Source organism: Dasypus novemcinctus, chromosome 2 (assembly GCF_030445035.2).
Source record: "Dasypus novemcinctus isolate mDasNov1 chromosome 2, mDasNov1.1.hap2, whole genome shotgun sequence".
Classification (NCBI taxonomy): Eukaryota; Metazoa; Chordata; class Mammalia; order Cingulata; family Dasypodidae; genus Dasypus; species Dasypus novemcinctus.
In genome coordinates this window covers 61,389,039-61,411,873 of record NC_080674.1, presented here as the reverse complement: position 1 = coordinate 61,411,873, position 22,835 = coordinate 61,389,039, and the positions used below count along the sequence as shown (strand labels likewise).

The following is a 22,835-nucleotide window of genomic DNA, read 5'->3' as shown; positions in this document are numbered from 1 at the left end:
TGACTTTGTGAAGAGACCAGAGCTGCTGAGCCCAGAAAAAAATGAGCCCTAGGAAGAAAGATGAGCCTTATACCAGCCTTCTGCTGAGATCGGAAGAAGCTGGACCCACAGAGCCATAAGAGGGATGAGGAAGCCTGAACCCTTGCAGACACTGCCCGCCATCTTGCTTCAACATGTGGCAACAAAGTTTGGTAAGGAAAAAACCTTGAGTCGGACTCTTTAGGGCCTTATGACTGTAAACTTCTATCCTAAATAAATACCCTTTATAAAAGCCAACAGCATTCTGGTACTTTGCATTAGCACCCCTTTGGCTGACTAATACAGATGATGTATTTAAAAGCACTTTGTAGTAGCTCCTAAAAATGTGAGAAAACCTGCACAAGGCTATTCATTGCATCTTTGGTTGTAAGGGCAAAAGACGGTAAACAACCCACATATCCATCAATAAGGGACTGTTTGCATAAACTATGGTGTATCCATAAAATGAAGCATGATACAGACCCAAAAAGAGGAATGAGGAAATTCTATATGCTGCCATGCAATGACCTGCAGGAAATAATAAGAAAAAATGAGGTTCAAAAGAAAATGTATTCTGTGCTACCTTTTGTATAAGAAAGAAGCCCTCCTCCCTTTCATATATATGTTTGTATATATATGTGTATATATGTATGTATTTGTATATGTATGCACAAACACATTCATAAACTTGTATACATATATATCTTATATAAATAACATTTGTATGCATATTTTTGTGTATTGCCCCCACTCTTTTCATATATATCATATATATTGCATATTATATATATACATTTATGTGTACAGATATGTGTATATTCTTGTCCCCATTTCTTTCATTTATATATATATATACACACACACACACATAAATATGCATTTGATAATATTTCAATAAGTAATAGTGGGAAGGTGAACAAAAAATTAATAAAAATTTACCTTTGAATGGAGAGAAAGAACAGGGGATTGATTTATAAAAGGATGCTAGACTGCTTGGAATATACCCAATTTTGTAGTTTTGACTCTGCATCCATGTAATTTTCATAGACAAAATTAAGTAACAAAGCAAAAAACAGTTTTTCAAAAACTAGGAATAAAGTCTGTCTATCAAATTGGTTGCATAAACACACAGAAAAACTTGAGGTCTTTTTAAAATCCAGCATTACCTAAAAGAACAAAATATCTAGGAATAAATTTGAGATGGTAAAGGACTTGTACACTAAAAATTTTTAAAAACTGCTGAAAGATATTAAAGAAGACCTAAATAAATGGCAAGATGTCCTGTGTTCGTGGATGGGAAGACTTATTATTAAGATGTCAATACTACCCAAAGTGAACTACAGATTCAACACAATTTCTGTCAAAATCCTAGTGGCCTTTGTCACAGAAATGGCAAAGCTGATCCTCAATCCATTGAAATAGCAAAGGGATTTGAGTAGCCAAATCAATATTTAAAAAGAAGAACAAATACAATCCCAGGTAGGGGTGCTCCTGAGGGCTACAGAGACACCCAGGTCCTACAGTCATGACAGATGGCTCTGGAGTTCAGTGCCTTGTCAGTGGACCCTATTTTGGAATGCATACTCCTGAGTGTGATGGAGTTGGACTGAGATGTGACCTTTCTATGCATGCTGCTTCTGTCACTTTTACTGAACCTGTGATTGGTTCTGGGGTTGGTGTATGCTCAGGAGACTTGAATCTCTGTACTGTCTATGTGCCAGCTGGGCCCTGAGCCTCAGCAGAGTTGCAACACCTACTCTCCGGTTTGTTGGGCTTAACCAGGTCAGCTAACAGGGAAGTGAGGATGGTCAATCACCACACCAGGGAATGGAGAGAGTCTACAGCTGCAAGCAGGAGAATTCCATCCATTAGCCACGTGGGACCTAAAGCCCCTCTCAATTTAGAGGTGGAGTGGACATTGCCACCCAAGGTCCTCAGGATGGAGGAATAAAATATGGATTAAAGTAGACCTACTGGTATCTACTGTAGAATTATTGTGACTCTAGCAATGGAAAATACTGTATCATTGATGTGGAGACAGTGGCCATGGGAGTTGCTGAAGGCAGGGAGAGGGGAAAAGGTGTGATATTGGGACTTTTTCGGGACTTGGAGTTGTCCTGAAGATATTGCGGGGACAGATGCACGACATTATATATCCTACCATAACCCCCTGAATGGACTGGGAGAGAGTGTAAACTATAACATAAACTATAATCCATGCTGTGTAGCAGTGCTCCAAACTGTACTCATCAAATGCAATGAATGTACCACACTAATGAAAGAAGTTGTTGATGTGGGAGGAGTGGGGGATATGGGGAGTAGGGTTTATGGGAACCGCTTATATTTTTTAATGTAACATTTTGTGTGTTCTATGTATCTTTTTTTAAAAAAGATAAAAAGAAAAAGAAGAACAAAGTTAGGAATCACACTACCCAATTTTAAACTTAAAACCACAGTAATCGAAACCATGATATTCGCACAAAAATAAACATATAAACCAATGGGATAGAATTGAAAGTCCAGAAATTAACCCACACAGCTAAGGCCAACTGATATTCAATAGGGTGCCAAGTACATGAAATGGAGGAAAAAATGGTCTCTTCAAAAACTGATGCTGGGAAACTGGATCTCCTCATGCAAAAGAATGAAATTGAACCCATACTTCACACTATATACAAAAATTAATTCAAAATGAATCAAGGACCTAAATATAAGAGTTAAAGTAATAAAACTCTAAGAAGAACACATATGAGAATGCCTTCACAACCTTGGATTTGGTAATGATTTCTTAGATATCACACCAAAGCATGAGCAACAAAAGAAAAATTAGATAAAATATAAAACTATTTTACATCAAAGGACACTTTCAAAAAAGTGAAAATATAACCCACAGAATGGAAGAAAGTAGTTGCAGACCATAGATTTCTTTTTTAAAGATTTATTTATTCTCCCCCCTTCCTCTTCTCCCACCCTGCTGTTTTTGCTGTCTGTGTTATCCTCTCTTCTCATTTTCTCCTCTAGGATTCACCAGGATTTGATCCTGGAGACCTCTGATGGGGAGAGAGGTTCTTTGTCAATTGCGCCTCTGCAGCTCCTGGTTTCTCCTGCACTTCACCTTGACTCTCCCCTTGTCTCTCTTCTTATGTGTCGTCATCTTGCTGCATGACTCACTTGCATGCGCACTGGCTCACCACGCAGGCACACACACGGGCACTGGCTTGCCATGCAGCCCTACTTTTTCTCATCTTTTTCACCAGGAGGCCCCAGGGATTGAACCCAGTTCCTCCCATATGGTAGGCGGAAGCTCTATCACTTGACCCGCATCTGCTTCCCCCCATAGATCTTATAAAGGTTTAATTTCTGAGATATATAAGGAATTCCTACAACTCAACAATGAAAAGATAAGCAATCCAATTTAAAAATGAACAAAGGACTTGAATTGACATTTCTTCAAAGAACACACACAAGTGGCCTACTAGCATATGAAAGATAAATCATTTGTCCTCAGGAAGATGCAAGTCTAAACTACCATGAAATACCATTTCACAACCATGAGGATGGTTCTTATTAAAAATCCAGAAAATAACAAGTGCTGGCAAAGATATGGAGAAGTTGGAACTCTACATTGTTGGTACAACCATTGTGGAAAACAATTTGTCACTTCTAGAGAAAGTTGAACATGGAATTACCATGTAGCCTGGCAATCCTACTGGCAGTTGTATACCCAAAATATTGAAATCAGGGACTAAAACATGTTTCTGCATCCATGTTCATAGCCTCATTATTCACAGTTTCAAAGGTGAAAGCAACCTAAGTGTCCATCAGCAGATGAATGGGTAAACAAAATGTGGTATATTCATACAATAGAATATTATTCTGTTCTAAAATATGAAATTCTGATACATGTTACTACATGAATGAACCGTGAAGACATCATGATGAGTGAAATAAATCAGACAAAGGGACAGAGTGTATGATTCCACTTATTTGACATAGCTAGAATATGCAAATTCTTAGAGACAGAAAGTAGACTACAGGTTAATGGGAAAGGGAGGGAGAATGGGAAGTTAATGCCTAAAGGGGGCAGGGTTTCTACTTGGGATGATGGGAAAATTTGAGTAATGGGTGGTGGTGAGGGCGCAAAATATGTAAATGTGATTAGCCCCATGAAATTACATGCTTGAGTGTGGTTGAGATGGGAAAGTTCACGTTACGTATGTTTCACAATTTTAAATAAGAGACTAAAGAGGTATAATACATCACACTAGTCTGGATCTAATGATGGAGGAGAAAATGCTCAAAAGGACATTATTGGGACATGAAAAAAATTGGAATATAGATTGCAAGCTTTTTATCATTGTTAAACTTCTTGAACATGGTAACTGTACTTCATGTAGTTCAATGATTGAATATCTTGTTCTTAGGAAATTTACATGAAATCATTGTGTTTAAGAAGCATGATGTATACAAACTACTCTCAAATGTTAAGAAAAAATAGAATGACAGAAGATAGATAGATAGATAGAATGATATGACAAATGTGACAAAATGTTAAAAGGGGATCTAGGTATCTTCGGAGAGCAGGGGAATGTTGGAATTCCTTGTATGGGTTTTGTATTATTTTTTTAACTGTCCTGTATGTTTGAAATCATTTCAAAATTAAAAGTTTATTTAGAAAAAAACAGGGAGTTGTTATCAATCACTAAAGTTGGATACTGGGTTTATAGGAGTTTTTTTGTATTATTCTCTCTACTTTTATTTATGTTTGAAATTTTCTAGTTTAAAAAGCATTTTGTATACTCTAAAGCTCTATAACCATGTTATTTTTCTTTTTATTTCTTCCCCACCCCCACCCCCTGTTGTCTGCTCTCTGTGTCCATTTGCTGTGCATTCTTCTGTGTCTGTTGTATTCTCATTAGGTGGCTCCAGAACCCATCCTGGCACCTTCCGGAGTGGGAGAGAGGTGATCATTCTGCTGCATCACCTCAGCTCCCTTGTTCGTTGCATCTCATATTGTCTTCTGTGTCTCTTTTTATTGTGTCATCTTGCTGCATCAGCTCTCCTTGTGGGTGGCACCACTCCTGGGCGTGCTGCACTCCTGTGCAGGGTGGCACTCCTTGCATGGGGGGCACTCCTGGGTATTGAACCCTGGGCCTCCTACATGGTAGGCAGAAGCTCTATCCATTAAGCCACATCCACTTCCCTAACCATGTTATTTTTAACCTTAAGTTAAGACAACAGAATAGACACTGTGCTTAGTACTCACTGTATGTAAGTTTCTTGAGAAACTTTAAAAAGATGTGGTCTCTACCTTTGAGAAGTTTACAATATAGTTAGAAAAAGCAGGCTGTGATGGTTTGATACTATATATACCCAAGAAAAACATGTTATTAAATGTAATCAAATCCTGGGGGTATAAACCCATTATAAGTAGGACCTTTTGATGAGGTTACTTCAGTTAATCACCTCAATCAGGATGGGTCTTAATCCAATTACTGGAACCCTTCATAAGAGAATGAAATTCAGACAAAAATAGAAAAAGCCACAGAAATAAGAAGGTGAAATCAACAAAACCCAGAAGAGAATGGAGAGACTAGCAGACACCACCATGTACCTTGCCATATAACACAGGAGATAAGGATCACCAGCAGCTGGTTTTTGGGAAGAAAGTGTTGCCTTGATGATGCCTTAATTTGAACATTTTCCCAGCCTCAAAATCATGACTGAATACATTCCCATTTAATCTGACTTATTTCATGGTATTTGTTTGAACAGCCTAGGAAACTAAAACACAGGCCTACATGAAAGTTTAATAAAACTAAGACTATACATGTTGACAAGTAACAGGCTTATTGCTTTTTAACAATATCTATTTCCCTAATGTTAAGTAGTTAACTTTGCTGAAAGCATAAAGGCTGTTCATTGGGAACACTGGAGGTATTTGATCAGGGGAGTGACACAATCAATCTGACTATAACAGACTCTGGGGAGAATCTCTTACATGGAGCCTGAGACTCTGTCACCACCATTTAACAGTGTTTCCTTGTTGTGGGAAGCAGATGGGGTTAAAAGACTGTGATGTTACTTGATATCATCAAGATGGCAGAATGAGACACTTTGAGGTTCTTTCCTCCACAGAAGCTTTGAACAACCAGCAAGAACTGGCATAAATATCTTTCTCCAAGCTCCGGAAAGCAGTTAAAGGACTGCAGTAACAGAGTAAGCACTGAATCAAGAAAGAGGCTACTTAGGAGCAGTGGGATCTCATGGCACCCTGGCTGGTTCCTTCCTAAACCCTCACCGGTTTGATACAGAGCTCCCAGGTGGTTCCCTGGTCCCAGTTCCAGAAGGAGCAAAGTAACCCTTGTTCACATACTGGGAACATATATGTCTGGCCCAATCTGTCTGGTAGTGGCCAGAACTTGCCCTGTGTTTATTTATTTTTTTAAGATTTTTTAATAATTTATTTCTCTCCCCTTCCCTACCCTCTCCTGCAGTTGTCTCCTCTCTGTGTCCGCTTGTATTCTTGTCAGTGGCACTGGGAATCTGTGTCTCTTTGTTGCATCATCTTGCTACATCAGCCCTCCATGTGTGCAGTGCCACTCCTGGGCAGGCTGCACATTTTTTGCTGGGTGGTTCTCCTTATGGGGTGCACTCCTTGCACGTGGGGCTCCCTTACGCGGGGGACACCCCTGCATGGCATGGCACTCTTTGCACGCATCAGCACTGTGCGTGGGCCAGCTTATCACATGGGTCAGGAGGTCCTGAGTTTGAAACCTGACCTCCCATGTGGTAGGCGGACGCTCTATCTGTTGAACCAAATCTGCTTCCCATGCCCTGTGTTTAAAAGGCAACTCACTGAGCTCTTCTACGGAACACTGTAGAAGAGTAGTCAAGTTGTATTTCCTGGGCCAAAGGATTGCTGGCTGCAGGACAGAGGGGTCATTTGGAATGGTGCAAAGGGAGGAAATTCCAATGACCATATGCATAGGCCCAAGAAAAGAAGCATGTGCAGAAAGGAGCCGCCTACATTTTGGCCTGGAGCTGTTTTTCAAACTCATTGTATGGATAAGTCCTGAAGAAGAGCAGTTGCATAGTCAGTCTGCAAAGACTAGGAAAGATGTTTCCTCCTCCTCCTCCTCTTTTACTTCCTCCTCCCCCTTCCACTCCCCCTCCTCCTCCTCTACAATATCTGGGTATAAGCTTAAGGAACAGATGGCTCAGAGCCTAAATTCCAGCAATAACACATTAAAGTATCAAAATGTCTAATTTTCTACAAAAGACTATAAAACATCAAAGAAAAAGGAAGCTTTGACCCATGCAAAGGATATGATTAAAGCATTAGAAACCATCTATGAGGAGGCCCAGACCTGGGGTATAGCAGACTGTGGCAGTTTGAGATTATTTATGAACCCCAAAAAAGATAAGGGTTATGTTTGTAAACTGGTCTGTTCCTCTTGGCATGATACCCTTTGATTGTATTAGATTCACCTGAGATATCTTTGATTAAATTATGTTAAGATTAGGGCTTTGACTCGACCACATTAGTAGGTCTTAACTTTAAGGTTAAGGTGGCACCCCCTTGGTGGGCTAATATAAATGGGCCCTCACCCAAGAAGACACACCAAAGAAGATACACAGGAAGAGAGAGAGCTCCATAGATAGAGCAGAGGAGAGAACTTTGATCCTGGAGCCCTGGGAAGAAAGATGAGCCATTCATCAGATAGTTTGCAGCTGATCCTGGAAAGAAACAAGCCTTATGCCAACTTGTAGCTGAGAGAGGAAGCCTGAACCCTCACAGAGTTTGTCTGCCATCTTGCTTCAACATTTGGCCACTGACTTGGTTGAGAAATTACCTCTTATGTTACCTTGGGTTGGACTCTTTAGGACTTTGTAATTGTAAGCTTCTACCCCAAATAAATACCCTTTATAAAAGCCAACAGATTTCTGGTACTTTGCATCAGCACACCTTTTGTTGACTAATACACAGACAAATACTAAAAAAAAAAAAGGTCCTAAATGTGGTCAAAGAGCTACAAGAAAAACACGAACAAAGAACTAAAGGAAATGACAAGGAAAACAGTAGGTGATCACACAGAGAATATCAATAGAGATGTGGAAATTATGAAAAGGAACCAAATGGAGCTGCAGCCCACAGTAACAAATTTAAAATTCTAAAGAGGGGTTCAACAGCAGATTAGAGCTGGCTGAAGAAATAATAAAAGAACTTGAGGATAAGAGACTTGAAATTGTACAGTCTGAGAAACAGAACGAAGAAAAGTAAACCAAATCTGAGAACCTAAAAGAAACTCAAGTATCAATATACACATTGTGGGAATCGCAGAAGGAGAATAAAGAGAGAAAGGAGCAGAGAGAATATTTACAGAAATAATAGTTGAAAACTTCCCATATTTAATGAAAGATACAAATATACACCTGCGAGATGCTCAAGGGACTCCAAACAAGATAAACTCAAATAGACCTATACTGCAGCATATTATAATCAAGCTGTCAGATGCTAAAGATTAAGAAAGAATTCTGAAGCCCCAAGAGAGAAGCAGCATGTCACATACAAGGGAGCCTCAATAAGATTAATTGTTGCTTTCTCATCAGAAACCATGGAGGCAAGAAGAGAGTAGGATGATAACATTTTAAGTGATGAAAGCAAAAAACTACCAGCTAAGAATTCTGTATATAGCAAAACTGTCTTTCAAAAATTAAGGAGAACAACCCCCATCCCAAAAAAGCAGAGTATCTACAACTGCTAGCCAAACAGTTCCTCCCATCTGCCCTATAAAATCTAAGCCCCCCCTTCAATCTAAAGCAAAGCAGGCATCACCACTCAAAACCCTCATGATTGAGGAATGAACAAACTTAAGGGGGCAATGGAACCATGGACCAAAGTCGACTTACTGCAGCAGCAGAACTTGTAACATTGATATAATGATAGTGGTTACCAGAGGTTTTGAGGGAGGGGAAGGGAAGAATAGGTGGAACACAGGGCATTTTTAGGACATTGGAATTGTTTTGCATGATATTGCAATGATTGGATACAGGCCATTATTTATTTTGTCTAAACCTATAAAACTATGGCGCAAAGTGCAAACCATAATGTAAACAATAGACCTTGGTTAGTAGTTATGCTTCAATATTTGTTCATCAATTGTAACAAATATACCCCACTAATGTAAGATGTTATTAAAAGGGGAAAATGTGGGAGGGGAATGGGGTAGGCTATATGGGAATCCCCATACTTCTGATGTAACTTTTCTGTAATCTAAAACTTCTTTAAAATAGAACTTATTATATGAAAAAAAATTAGAGAAATTCAAAAGGAAAAGCAATTAAAGAGAAATTAGGACACTCCCAGATAATAAAAACCTGAGAAAGTTTGTTAAGCAAGATTGGCCCTGTAAAAGAAGCTAAAGAGAATTCTGTCAGTTTAAAGGAAAGGAAAATAGACAAGAGATAAAGTGGCATGAAGAAATAAAGATCTCCAGGGAGGGTAGGAATATGAGTAAATATAAATGCCACCCAGGTCAGCTGACAGGGAGGTGAGAATGGTCAGCCACCACACCAGGGAACCAAGAGTGTCTACAACTGCAAGCAGGAGAATTGCATCCATCAGCCATGGGATCTAAGCCCTTTCTTGATTTAGAGATGGAGTGGACATCGCTATTCCAGGGCCCACAGGATGGAGGAATATAACATGGGTTGGACTGGACTTGCTCGTATTCTACTATAGAACTGTTGTGACTCTAGCAATGGAAGAAATTGTATCATTCATATGGAGACGGTGGCCACAGGAGTTGTGAGGGCAGGGAGAGGGAAGAAGAGGTGTGATATGGGGTATTTTTGGGACTTGCAGTTGTCCTGAATGATATTGCAGGGACACATGCCAGGACGTTGTATATTCTGCCATAGCCCACTGGATGGACTGGGGGAGAGTGTGACCTACAGTATAAACTATGGTCCATGTGGTGTGGCAGTGCTCCAGCATGCATTCACCAAATGCAATGTATGTGCCTTACTAATGAAAGGGAATGTTGATGCAGGAGGGGCGGGGATGGGGTGGGGAGTGCCGTATATGGGAACCTCTTATGTTTTTTAATGTAACATTTTATATGATCTACTCTTTTTTTAAAGAATGAAAATATTAATTTTGAAATAAAAAAAAATGCCGGTATTATTGCATCATTGGTTTGTAACTCTACTTTTTACTTCCTACAGTGTCTAAAAGGAATATGGATAAAATGTAATGATAAAGCAGTGGTTGTGGACTTACAAGGTATAAACATAATTTGTGACAAAGAACTATTTGAAGGTGTGGGACTGAGATATATAAGAACATAATTTGTGTACACTGTTAAAGTTAAGTTGGTATCAAAGCAAACAAGATTGTTACAGATTTAGTATGTTAAATTTAAGCTCCATGGTAACTACAAATAAAATACTGCAGAATATGCAAGGTTTTAGGGACAGAAATTAGGAGTACCAGTTGCCAACACAGGGAAAGGGGGGCAGGAGTAATGGAAAGTAGTGTATTAAGGACTAGGGTCTGTTAGGGGAAATGGGGACATTTCAGTAATGGGAGGTTGTGAGGACATCACGTATTGTGAATATGGTTAATCCCACTGAATGGTATGCTTGGGAGTGGTTGAGATAGAGACATTTATGTTGTGTATAGGTTCCCACCATTAAAAAAAAGTGACTAAGGAAACTGAGAAAATTAAATGCAATGTATGATCCTGGATATAATCTTGTAAGAGAGGAGGAAAACTCAAAGGGACATCACTGGGACATATGAAGAGATTAGAATAGAGACTATAACTTTTATATGAATGTTATGTTTCTTAAACTTGATAACTGCCTTTAAGGTGGTTACATGGGTGAGCATCCTTGTTTTTAGGAAATGTACATGGCAGGAGCATGATGTATACAACCTACACTCAGGTGTTCAGTAAATGGATTGATAGATGATGGATGGATAGATGGATAGACAGACGTTTCTGGCAAATGTAGCAAAATGTTAAAATTGGTGGATCTGGGTATCTGGGGAAGGGTAGGGATATGTTGGCATTTTCTGTATGGGGTTTGTATTATTTTTGTAAATGTCCTCTAAATTTGAAAGTATTTCAAAATAAAAAGTTAAAAAAAAAAAAAAAAGACTGGTGGTTGTCTAGAGTACTAAAGCATTCTTTAGCCAAGGACTCGGGGGCACAGGGAGAGGCTGCATATATGCCACAAAGGGAGGGGTAAGTCTTCATATGCCTCCTAGGGTACCAAATAAGATAGAAGCTAGGTCTGTCCTCTTCTAAAAGACATTCCCCTAACCACCACACACTGCCTGACATCAATAAATGTTCCGTCATTATTTTTGAATGACTTTCTATAGATGTATAGCTATATATTCAGCATTTAGTTTTCCATTCCTGTGCAGAACATCCTGTTAAAGTGTTGCCTTTGGTGATCTTTATATAAATAGTATTGTTATGATTCTCAAGCTTTATTTATAGTTTATCTATTGCCTCCTAGCAAACGATCCCAAAATTTAGTGACTTCAAATGTCAGCAATTACTTTATCTCTTATCCTTTTGGAGGGTCAGTAATTTGGGAAGGGATCAGCTGAATGACTCTGGCTTAGGGTCTCAGATGGGGTTGCCGTCACCCTGGAGCTGGACCTGGACCAGTGGGAGGCTGAGGCAGCTGGGGCTGGCGGGGCACCTCCATGCAGTCTCAGGTGCTCTCCATGTGGTCTTTCCACTTAGGCTGGTTTGACCTTCCTGCCAGCAGGGCAACCTCAGGGCAGCCCGATTACTTACATTGTGACCGAAGGCCTCAGGCATGAGCATTCCAGTGAACAAAATGGAAGCCGCATTGCCTTTTATAACTTAGCCTTGGAAGTCAAATATTATCCCTTCCTCTGTACAAAAGGCCCTCCAGTGTCAAGGGGAGGGGACATAAGCCCCCATTCCTCCATGGGAGAAATAGCAAAGTCACGCCGTAAGATGAATATGTGAGATGGGGTGTGGAATGAGTTGCTACAATGGAGTTTCATGCGAGCACAGGCTCAGCGCACAACAGAAACTTTCAGCAGATGATCCCTATCTTGCACAGAATAAAGGGAAAATCTCCTTGTCACTTACTCAGCACAAAGAGACCAGAAGATAAGGAGAAGAAATTCCATCACAGCCAATATCCTGGGGTAGCTGAAAACTGCTCTGGGTCAGGACAGCAGATGGCAGCTCCGCACGCCTCGCTTTGAGCCCCTCTGTCCTCATCATCTCATATCTTCTCCGCACCTCGCCCCCCACCCTCCACTTTCTTCTTTCTTCTCCAGCCACACCGACCTCCCTGCTTGCTGTTCATTGGACCGTGCTAAACACATCCCCATCTTAGGGCCTGTGCTGGTTTGGCATCCTGGAAGCAGGGGTCCAAGCCATCGGGCAGTAAGTCTTTCCACAGACCTTTCTAGGATAGCTGCATTTCCAATCCTGACTAGCAAGGAAATGTCTGGCTAGTTCCATGTTTGGTTAAATCCTCCCATGGGGGAGGCAATAAAAAGGAATGAGTTATCAAGTCAGGCAAAGACATTCATGAATCTTAAAAGCATATTGTTCAAACCCCGGGCCTCCTTGACCTGTGTGGAGCTGGCCCATGCGCAGTGCTGATGTGCGCAAAGAGTGCTGTCCACGTAGGGGTGTCCCTGCATAGGGGAGCCCCATGCGCAAGGTGTGCACCCTGTAAGGAGAGCCGCCCAGCGCAAAGGAGGGAGCAGCCTGCCCAGGAATGGCACCACACACACGGAGAGCTGACACCGCAAGATGATGCAATAAAAAGAGACACAGATTCCCGTGCCGCTGACAACAACAGAAACGGACGAAGAAGACACAGCAAATAGACACAGAGAACAGACAACAGGGGCGGGGGGGACGGGAGAGAAATAAATTAAATAAATAAATCTTTAAAGCAAACAGAGTTCTGGTACTTTGCATTGGCAGCCTTTTGGCAAACTAAAACAAGGACTTTTTTTCCCCTTTTTTAACAAAGGCTCTGGTTACCTTTACATAGCAACCCTTTGCTCTTGCTTTTTAAAATGGAGCATTTAAAAATGCATGGAAATATTTTTGTTTTTACTTTCTTCTTTCATTTATTTTCATTTTTCTATATTTCTATAATAAACATATAATTTTTTAATTTCTCACTTAAATTTAACTTGTCATAGTTTGTTATTAATATGCAAAGATAAGAAACTTAAAACATTATATTTACTAAGATTCTCACAATAGCTTTATGTAATAAGACACAACATAACAGACCTGCCACTCAATTTGTTTATGTTAAGTCTCAGCTTCAATATGAAGCTGCTAAAAAAAATATATCAAAACCTGCTTTGTACATGTTAAATATCTTGGCAAGTATGCTATTAAACACAGTAATGAACTTAAGATAACAAGAGTAAGGAGTTACAAAAACTAAACATTGCAGCCTAAACCAAGTTCATAAAATTTTTTTTTTACTCTACTGGTTACATAAAATCTTTCTGACTAGTTAAAACTTAACAGTATGAAACATGCATCTTAGAACTTTTAGCTATCTAGTTCAAAAAGTACCTCTCCAAGCTTAAATGTAGCCAAAATTAATTCACGTGACATAACACATTGTAATGCTAAAAAATATGCAGATTTATTGAAGTGGGGTAAATTCCAGAACTTTTGGGGCTTTCTCATGCTGCACAGGACCATTTCTCTTGTTCATTCAGGGCAGCATAAGGCAGAATCCAAAGATGTCACTAAGCTCATAAAGGGTAAGTTTGCTGGTATCCAGCTCTCCCCTCCCCAGGAAGCAGGGCTGCTACATCCACAAAATAGGATGTCTGAGAATCAAAGCCACAATATTCTGCTAGCTAAAGAGATAGCAAACCTCCTACCTCCTACAGTTCCTTCCCTAGGGAAATAAATAGTATACAAGGAAGGAAAAATTAAAATATACTTATCTACAGTCAGGATTTTGGAATAACATTATAATCCCTACTTCAAAAATGCTAACTAAAGCTGTTTATTTCTGATAACATCTTAAGGAGGTATTCAGATTCAATTTCTGTTCATTTATAATTAGGTAATTTTGTAAAATATATTCACTTTATCCCCAAATATCTGAACCACTAGTATGATGACAGTATATTATCTCCTAGAGCTATTATGCACTGAAAGAAAGAGAGAGCGAAAAAAAAAGAAAGATGTTCAAGCAGCAGGCAACAATTATGGCCCTTTCACATAGTGACATCTGGGGGGCTACTGGAAAATCCAGGAATAATTCTAAAAACAAGAAGTATTATGAATTTTAGTAAATATGTCATAATTTTCACAGTTCAAATTTCCTTAGACACTGCACTTTCTTTATAAGGGAATCCTGATTTTACTTAATGTTATGGAGAATCAGGACTTGAACTAGCAACCTTCTTTTTCTTCTTTCTACATGTTTCTCATGCTTATTTTTCTTTTTTGTTTTCTTCTGTTGTTTCTCATCCTTCACTGCTTTTCTTCTTTTTTGCTTGTACCTCCTTAATATAGTCTGATTCTGACAAGGACTCAGATGATAAAGGTTTATCTTCAAGATACAGCTTTCTTTTTTTGCTGAGTCCTTTGTTGTCCTTTTCTTTCTCAATTGAATCCTTTTACTTCTTTTTCTTTTTTAAACTATCCTTACTGTCTGATTCAGTTTCTGACATGGAACTTTATGAAGATTTATGTGATTGGTTCTTCTTTTTCTTTCTTCTTTTTCCTTTTCTTTTTTTTTTTTTTAAGCTTCTTCTCAGAATTGGAAGAACTGCTGGAAAATCAGAGCTTGATGAGGAAGAAGATGAATACCTACCTACCAAATTTCTTTTCTTTTTTTGCCTCTGTCTTTTCTCAGATGAACTCTTCTGCACTTAATTTTTCCCCATGTTTTTCTAGGTCTTTCTTTAGTTCTCATTCATTTTTTCCTTCAAATTCAGCTAATGCCTTGGAGCCTTTTCATTTTTTTTTTCCTGGTTGCTCTTCCACTTCTTCCCAGGTGGGCCTTGGTCGATTCAGATAATCTTGTATGGTTGGCCCTGATGACTGGATTGGACCCCTTGATCTGGCCATTGCTATTGGGTTCACACAGACCACTTGATTGTCCTGCTTACCCATGGTGCCTGATGGCTCTTGGAGCACATGGCCAGGCTAAAGGAGAATAGGTCAGAGAAGCTGCGAAGCAGGCCCACAGCAGATCCATGGAAAAAATACGAAGATACTGAGTTTGATTGGCTTAATTTTGTTTTGGATTTTGGCATTCATATTTACAAGCAAGATAGGATTACCCTTCCCCTTTCCATTTGCAAAGATTTAGTATCAGAGTTATGCTATTATTATAAAAGGAGTTGGAAAACATTTGGGTTTTTAGAATCTTTCAGAATACTTTCAGCTAAGGATTGTATATAATGTTAAAAAATCTTTCTGCTTTCTCTCTGGACTCCCTTCATCCCAGCTGTCACTGCTAAAATTCTCCATCTCTCAAACATTAGCCCTGCTCGGTGCTTCAGTCCCCATGCTTTAATCTTCTTCTCTCACCATTACTGAAAGTGGCTAGTAAGATAGGGAATCAACAGATGGATCTGGAACCTGGCAAGAAGTCCATGTAGGCATCAATAACCCCCAAAATGCCACTCTCTAAGCCAAACTCAGTATGTGAATGCATTACCTTCCCCCCAACATGGGGCATGACTCCTGGGGATCAGCCTCCCTGGTGTGGAGGGATTACTACCAATCACTAACTGGAGAAGCAACTAGAAAGAGACCTCGAATAAAACGGTTAACTCAGACCAGAAGAATATCTCAGCCTACATGTTGCATCAAGGGCTAAAAACCGCTCTTTGCCCTTGAATAAAAGGGGGAAATGACAAAGACAAATGAGTTGATATGGCTAAGAATCTTCCAAAAAGAGTTGGGAGGTCATCAGAGGGGTCACACTTATGCACACCTCAGTAGGACCCCAGAAAAATCCAAAGTAGATACAACCCCAGATACTGTCTATCCTGAAGGCTATGGAGATCCACAGGATATATAGTCATGGCAGATGGATTTGGAGCTCTGTCGCATGTCAGAGAGCTCTACTTTGGTATTTGTGCTCCTGAGTGTGATGGAGCTGGACTCAGATGTGACTTTTCTACACATGCCTCTTCTGTCACTTTTACTGAACATTTGGTTGGTGCTAGGGGTGTTCCATACTCAGGAGACATGAATCTCTGGACTGCCCATGTGCCAGCTGGGTTCTGAGCCTCAGCAGAATGGTGACTCCTCCTCTCTGTTCATTGGTCTTACCCAGGTCAGCTAACAGGGAGGTGAAGATGGTCAACCACCACACCAGGGAACCAAGAGTGCCTTCAACTGTAAGCAGAGGAATTGCACCCATCATCCACATGGAAACTAAGCCCCCTCTTGATCTAGAGGTGGAGAGGAAATCACCATCCCATGGTCCACAGAATGGAGGAATAAAATATGGATTAGAGTGGACTTACTGATATTCTACTATAAAACTATTGTGATGAGTAATAGAAGAAATTTTATCATCGAGGTGGAGAAAGTGGCCACAGTAGTTGCTGAGAGCAGGGAGAGGGTAGAAGAGATGTGATGTGGGGGCATTTTTGGGATTTTGAGTTATCCTTAATGACATTGCAGGGTCAGATGCTGGACTTTATATATCCTGCCATAACCCACTGAAGGTACTGGGGGAGAGTGCAAACTACAGGGTAAACTATTATCTGTGTAGTGTAGCAGTGCCCCAAAATGTGTTCACCGAGTGCGATGAGTGTGCCACAATGATGAGGGAGGTTGTTGGTGTGGGAGGAGTGGGGTGGTGGTGGTGGTAGGGGATATACAGGAACCTCTTATATTTTTTTAATGTAACATTTCTTTTGTGATGTATGTATCTTCAAAAAAATACAATTTACAACAATGATGTGGTGGGGGTGGGGAGTGGGTTATATGGGAACTTCTAATTTTTTGTTTTTTAATGTTGTTTAATATAACATTCCTTATGATCTATTAACCAATATATACCAAAAAAAGAAAAAAAAGAAAAAAGAAAAGAATATATATATGGAACATTTTGCTCCACAAACCAAAACCAAAACCAAAGCCAAAACCAAAAACAAACCCAAAATGGCTGCTGGAATCCGTCCCCATGAATCTGCCATTCAGTACAGGATTTCCTCTGGAAGTCAGGAGAAGCTATGGATATTCCCCAAGGACTTTATCATTGTACCCTCTCAGGGGATTGATGGATGGGGTAATCAATCAAAACAGCAAACAGCCTGAACTCCTCTCCTGCCATTAGCAAAGGGGTAGAATAATTAATGGTTCAAAAAGCAGACACAAGATCTGAACTCACTCTCTCTCACCTTTGGACCCCTGTTCCTGCCCTCTGCGTACTGATTTCGCCGGTTTTCTCCTGCCATGATCACCACGCAATTAAAATCTGGGCATTTATAATCTATAATGGGGAATTGTAGTCCGCTTGATCACTTTTCAGCCCCTTCCTCTCTACCTGGGACCCATGATCTGTTATTTTCTCCCATTTCTTGTCCCTCCTTACCTGAATAAATTACTGGCCTAACTCACCCAATGTGCTCTTGAAATTCATTTCTGCAGCATAGTCAAGAACCTAGACAAAATCCGGTAACATTGTCATTACTCTCTATTTCAAATCTTTTCCAGGTCTGATAGAGACTAGATTTTCAGTGGTGCCATATTTTTTGGTGCGAAGGGGCACATCCATTGGAGGAAGGGAAGAGTGCAAGAAAGCCCTGTGCTCAACACTTCCCTTCTTAACCCTCTCATTCACCCTATCCTCCCCCACCCAAAATTCCATATAAATCTCCAGCTCCAATGCCATCTTTTTCCCTATCCTCCTACCCCTAAGACCTCCACCCTACTTTTGAAGCATGTTTGTTTGCTGACTTTGTGTGCCTCTGTGTACCTAAACTCACCATAATCAACTCCAATCAAGAGAAAAGAGGAACAGAGAGAATGGGTTGGGGACAGGAGTTTGGGTGGGACCCTTGTAACTAGGTTTCCCATTGTCTGTGGAAAAATCCTTAGAAAGCCACAAAATGGGCGTGTGCTTGCTTCAGTAACAGGAAGTGACAGTGACATTTCGCAGTCACTACCCTAAAATATACTACTGGCCAGCTCACTCTGCACCACTGCAAAGAGCCTCACAGCTAGAATGCTAAAATGCACCCTTGACCCAGCCAATCCTCTCACTAGTCAATATTCATTTTAAAATCACATCCAAAATATGCCTCTCTCCTACTCAAGCCCTTTTATGGCTTCCTCTTGCACTGAGGATAAAGATTAAAACCCTCTTATCAATGGATGCTAAAATTATTGAGTGAAAGTCTGTTGGGGAGCAGGATATTTGTGTGGTCTCAGAGTATCACCCCACAGATTATTTATGAAATATAAGAGGAAAAAGATATCTTTATAATGGAGCAATCTGGTGGGTACTACCTTAGCCAAATGATTATATTTAACAATAGAGTTAATGGGGCAAGCTTATATTCTTATATGGTGCAGTTGGAAGTATGCAACATCATCAATATAGTATTCTTGCTAAATGTTTAACATGACTCTTACCACAAGGAACAATCATTAAATATAAAAGAGAGAGAATCCTGAAAGCAGCAAGGGAAAAGCGATTCATCATATACAAGACTAAGTGCCAGTTTCTCATTAGAAACCATGGGGTAAGAAGGTGGTGATATGATGTGTTTAAGGTACTTGAATTAGTCAGCCAAAGGGATGCTGATGGAAAATACTGGAAATCAGTTTGTTTTGATAAAGGGTATTTATTTGGAGTAAAAGCTTACAGTTACCAGGGGTAGCAGTTTGATATCTTTATGAATTCCAAAAATAGATACTGGATTATATTTGTAATCTAGTCTACCTGGGCATGACTGAGTTATGATTAGGGCTTTGATCAGGCCACGTTACTAGGGCACTGAGTCCCCACCCCGTGGTAGGTGAGGACTCACAGATAAAAGGCATAGCAAAGGACAGATTTGGGGGTTTCTAATGTTAGATTTTTGATGTTGGAGTTTGATGCTGAAGTCTTAAGCTGGAGCACCGGGAAGTAAGCACATAGAGGAAAGAGAAGCCAGCCCTGGGAAGAAAGGAAACTTGAAAGCAGAGAGAAGCAAGACCCTGGAAGGGAGGAACCCAGGAAGCCTGAACCCTCGCAGACGTTGGCAGCCATCTTGCTCCAACATGTGAAAATAGACTTTGGCGAGGGAAGTAACTTATGCTTTATGGCCTGGTATCTGTAACCTCCTACCCCAAATAAATACCCTTTATAATAACCAACCAATTTCTGGTATTTTGCATCAGCACCCCTTTGGCTGACTAATACAGAATTTGGTACTGAGGAGTGGAGAAGTGTTTTTGCAATTATTGAAATGCTGGAATGGTTTTATAAATGGGTTTTATAAATGGTTTTTTGGAGGAATTGTGAGATGCCTGGTGAAAAAGGTCTAGATTGCTTTGATGAGATAGCAATATGGGTACTAAAGAGACTTTTTATGATGCCTTAGAAGTAAATGAAGAAACTATTATTGGAAACTGGAGGAAAGGCAATCTGTGCTTTAAAGTTGCAGAGAACTTAGCAAGATTTACTCCTGGTGTTTTATGAAAGGCAGAATTTGAAAATGGTGAGCCTGGGCATTTAGCTGAAGAAATTTCCAAAGGAAACCCAGAGAATGCGGCTTGGCTTCTGCTTGCAGCTTATAGCAAAATTCTAGATCAGAGAGATATACTGAGGACTGAACTGTCAGACATAAAGAAAACAGAAACTAATTCTGGAAATTCCAAGCTTCTGGAAATCAAGATCCCAGAAAAAAGTGCCCCATTGGAGGACTTAACTAAACTTGGCACTTGTAAATCAGGACTGAAGATGCAGTTATGTCAGAAAGACTTGTGGAAAGTCTTACTGTCTGATGGCTTAGACCCCTGCTTCTTGCATGCTAAACCAACAAGGTTTTTGAGGGAACTGTATGAACAAAACCACTGTTAGCTTGGATAAAAGGGACATGGAAAGGAGAGATAGAAGGAGAAACAGGTTTAAAAGGAAAACCATGGAAGCTGACATCTAGAATTAACACATCACCTTGGGCCAAGAGAGGAACCCCACCCATGTGTACAGAGAGGGTGAGTTTGCCCCAACAGTTGAAGAGGGTGGATGTTCCCACCTGATGTTCTGGGAGAGTTTTCCCACCCCATGGTACAGAGAGGGTGGTGCACATTCCCCAAGGATTATGGCAGTTAAGGTCAGCACCCCAAAGGTTACGGAAGGCCAGGTGGTTAACTTGTTGCTTTGAGAGGTTTGAGCCTGTATCCCAAAGGTTAGGGGGGATGTTTTTACTTTACATCACTGTACTAGAGGGGTTAAGACTCTAACCCAAAGGATGGGTGAGGTGTGACAATCACCCCAACACTCTTGGAGGGAGAAGTCTGGAGCTTGGTCAATACCCAAATGCTTGATGAGAGTGGAACTGAGAAAATGGCCATCAGGCAAGACATATGGGTAGGTACCCATATGGCCCCAAGGAGAAGAAGTCATCATCTTAAGAATGACTCTCAGACTGAAATCAAATAGAAAATGCCACACAGGTTTATTGAACTGTAGAGGACCCATGACTCATGTTTCCCTCCCAATTTCTCCTCATTGTAATGAAAATGATTATCCTATGTCTGTCCATTTGTGTACTGGAAACAGATAAATTGTTTCATAAGTTTCATAGGTCTATAGCTGACAGGACTTTGTCCCAAAACAAACTGTATTTCTTTAAATTGATTGTGATATGATTTAGTACTTGCATTGTTACTGATTTAAGGTTTTCTTGAATATTGTAATGTCTTTTTGGAATTCAGAGGGTGGAGTGTAGCAGTTTGATATGGTTATGAATTCCAAAAATAGATATTGGATTAAGTTTGTAATCTATCTGTACCTGGGCATGATTGAGTTATAATTAGATAAAAGGCATGGCAAAGAACAGAGTTAAGGGTTTCTGATATTGGAGTTTTGATGTTGGAGTTTGATGCTGAAGACTTAAGCTGAAGCCCCGGGAAGTAAGCTCACAGAGGAAATAGAAGCCAGCCCCTGGAAAAAAGGAACCTTGAACCAAGAGAGAAGCAAGGTCCTGGAAGCAGGGAATCCAGGAAGCCTGAACCCTCACAACTGTCAGCAGCCATCTTGCTCCAACATTTGAAAATAGACTTTGGTGAGGGAAGTAACTTATGCTTTATGACCTGGTATCTGTAGGCTCCTACCTCAAATAAATACCTTTTATAAAAAGCAACCAATTTCCAGTATTTTGCATCAGCACCCCTTTGGCTGACTAATACAGTGGGTAATAAAGCATGAGTTACTTCCCTCGCCAAAGTCTATTGCTATGTGTTGGGGTAAGATGTCTGCCAAGAGTTCAGGCTTCTTGGGTTCCTCTCTTTCTGGGGCTCCATTTCTCTCCAGGCTCAGCTTCTCTGCTCTACCTACAAGGTAAGCTGTAGACTATCAGGTGAATGGCTCTGTTTCTCTCTCTGAGGATTCTGTCATGTCTAAGGAGCCATCTCTATTCCTCTGTGTTCTTCCCCTGCATGTTCACCGGCTCCAGCTCAAAACTCACAAGTCTGTCCTTTGCCACATCTTTTCTCTAAAGTCCCTGCCCACCAAGGGGTGGGAACTCAAAATCCTAATCATAATTTAATCAGTTAAAAGTGATACCTCTGACAGATCAGTTTACAAACATAATCCAGTATCTATTTTTGGAATTCATAAACCATATCAAACTGGTACAGTACTGAAGGAGAAAAACTGCCAGTCAAGAATTCTTTATCCAGTAAACTGTCCTACAACAATAAGGGTGGCAGCCCTTCTCTTTCCAACCTGCCTGGGAGTTATGGGTCTCTGGAATTCCCTCTGCTCCCCTTCTCTTTTGTGCCCACACTGCTAAGGGAGCTGGACAGGGCTCCTGAGGGCCAGAGTGGGTGCCATGGATCCCCAAGAAACCACTGGAGGACCTGTCTGAGGATTTGGGAGAAAAGCTATGGCTTGTCCCCTGAGTCATCAAGGGGACATACTCTGAAAATTCCAGGCCCTTTTGAAATGTTTTTTTGGGTCACTGTCAGGCCTGGCCTGTTCTCTCTTCCTCAGCTTCTTGTTCCTAGGAGTAAGGGTCAAGCTAGAGCAGCCTCAGCTTGGCAACCCACATCCCCCAGGGGCCTTCACAGACCTGCTTCCTTGCCTCTGTGATGGGAGGGAAGGCAGGGCAGACACTGATGCCCCTCAGAGTCCCTGGATCAGGAGTCCCTCCCCACCCCATATCCCCAGCTCTGCATCCTTCTTCCCCTGAAACTGCTTCCCAGGGACTGGGCCTTAGTGACCCCCAGCTCCACCCCCAAGCCTTAACCTTAAACACATCCTTTACCATTTCTACCGATGCATTCCGTCTTAAGATGCAGTCCTCTAGTTCCTTCTTTTCAGTTTTTCCTATCACCCTTCCCAGATAATGCATTGAAAATATTGTGCAAATTGTTTAAATCTTCTACTAATCAATAAATGCTTTATTTAAAACCAAAAAAAAAAAAAAAAAGAGGGAGAATTTATTATGTTCAAATCAAGGCATCAGCAGAAATGCTTTCTCAACCAAGTCAGCTACTGGTGATCCTTGCATCTTGCCACGTGGTGAGGTACCATGGTGGCCACTGTCTACTGAGGTCCCTGCCTTCACTTTTAGGCTC

At 40.6% G+C, this 22,835-nt stretch overlaps 1 pseudogene; it reads right to left on the bottom strand.

Moving 5' to 3' along the window:
• Positions 1–5,086: 5,086 nt before the first annotated feature.
• On the bottom strand, positions 5,087–15,194 carry LOC101438573 (protein FAM133B pseudogene; annotated as a pseudogene).
• Between the last annotated feature and the right edge of the window lie 7,641 nt (positions 15,195–22,835).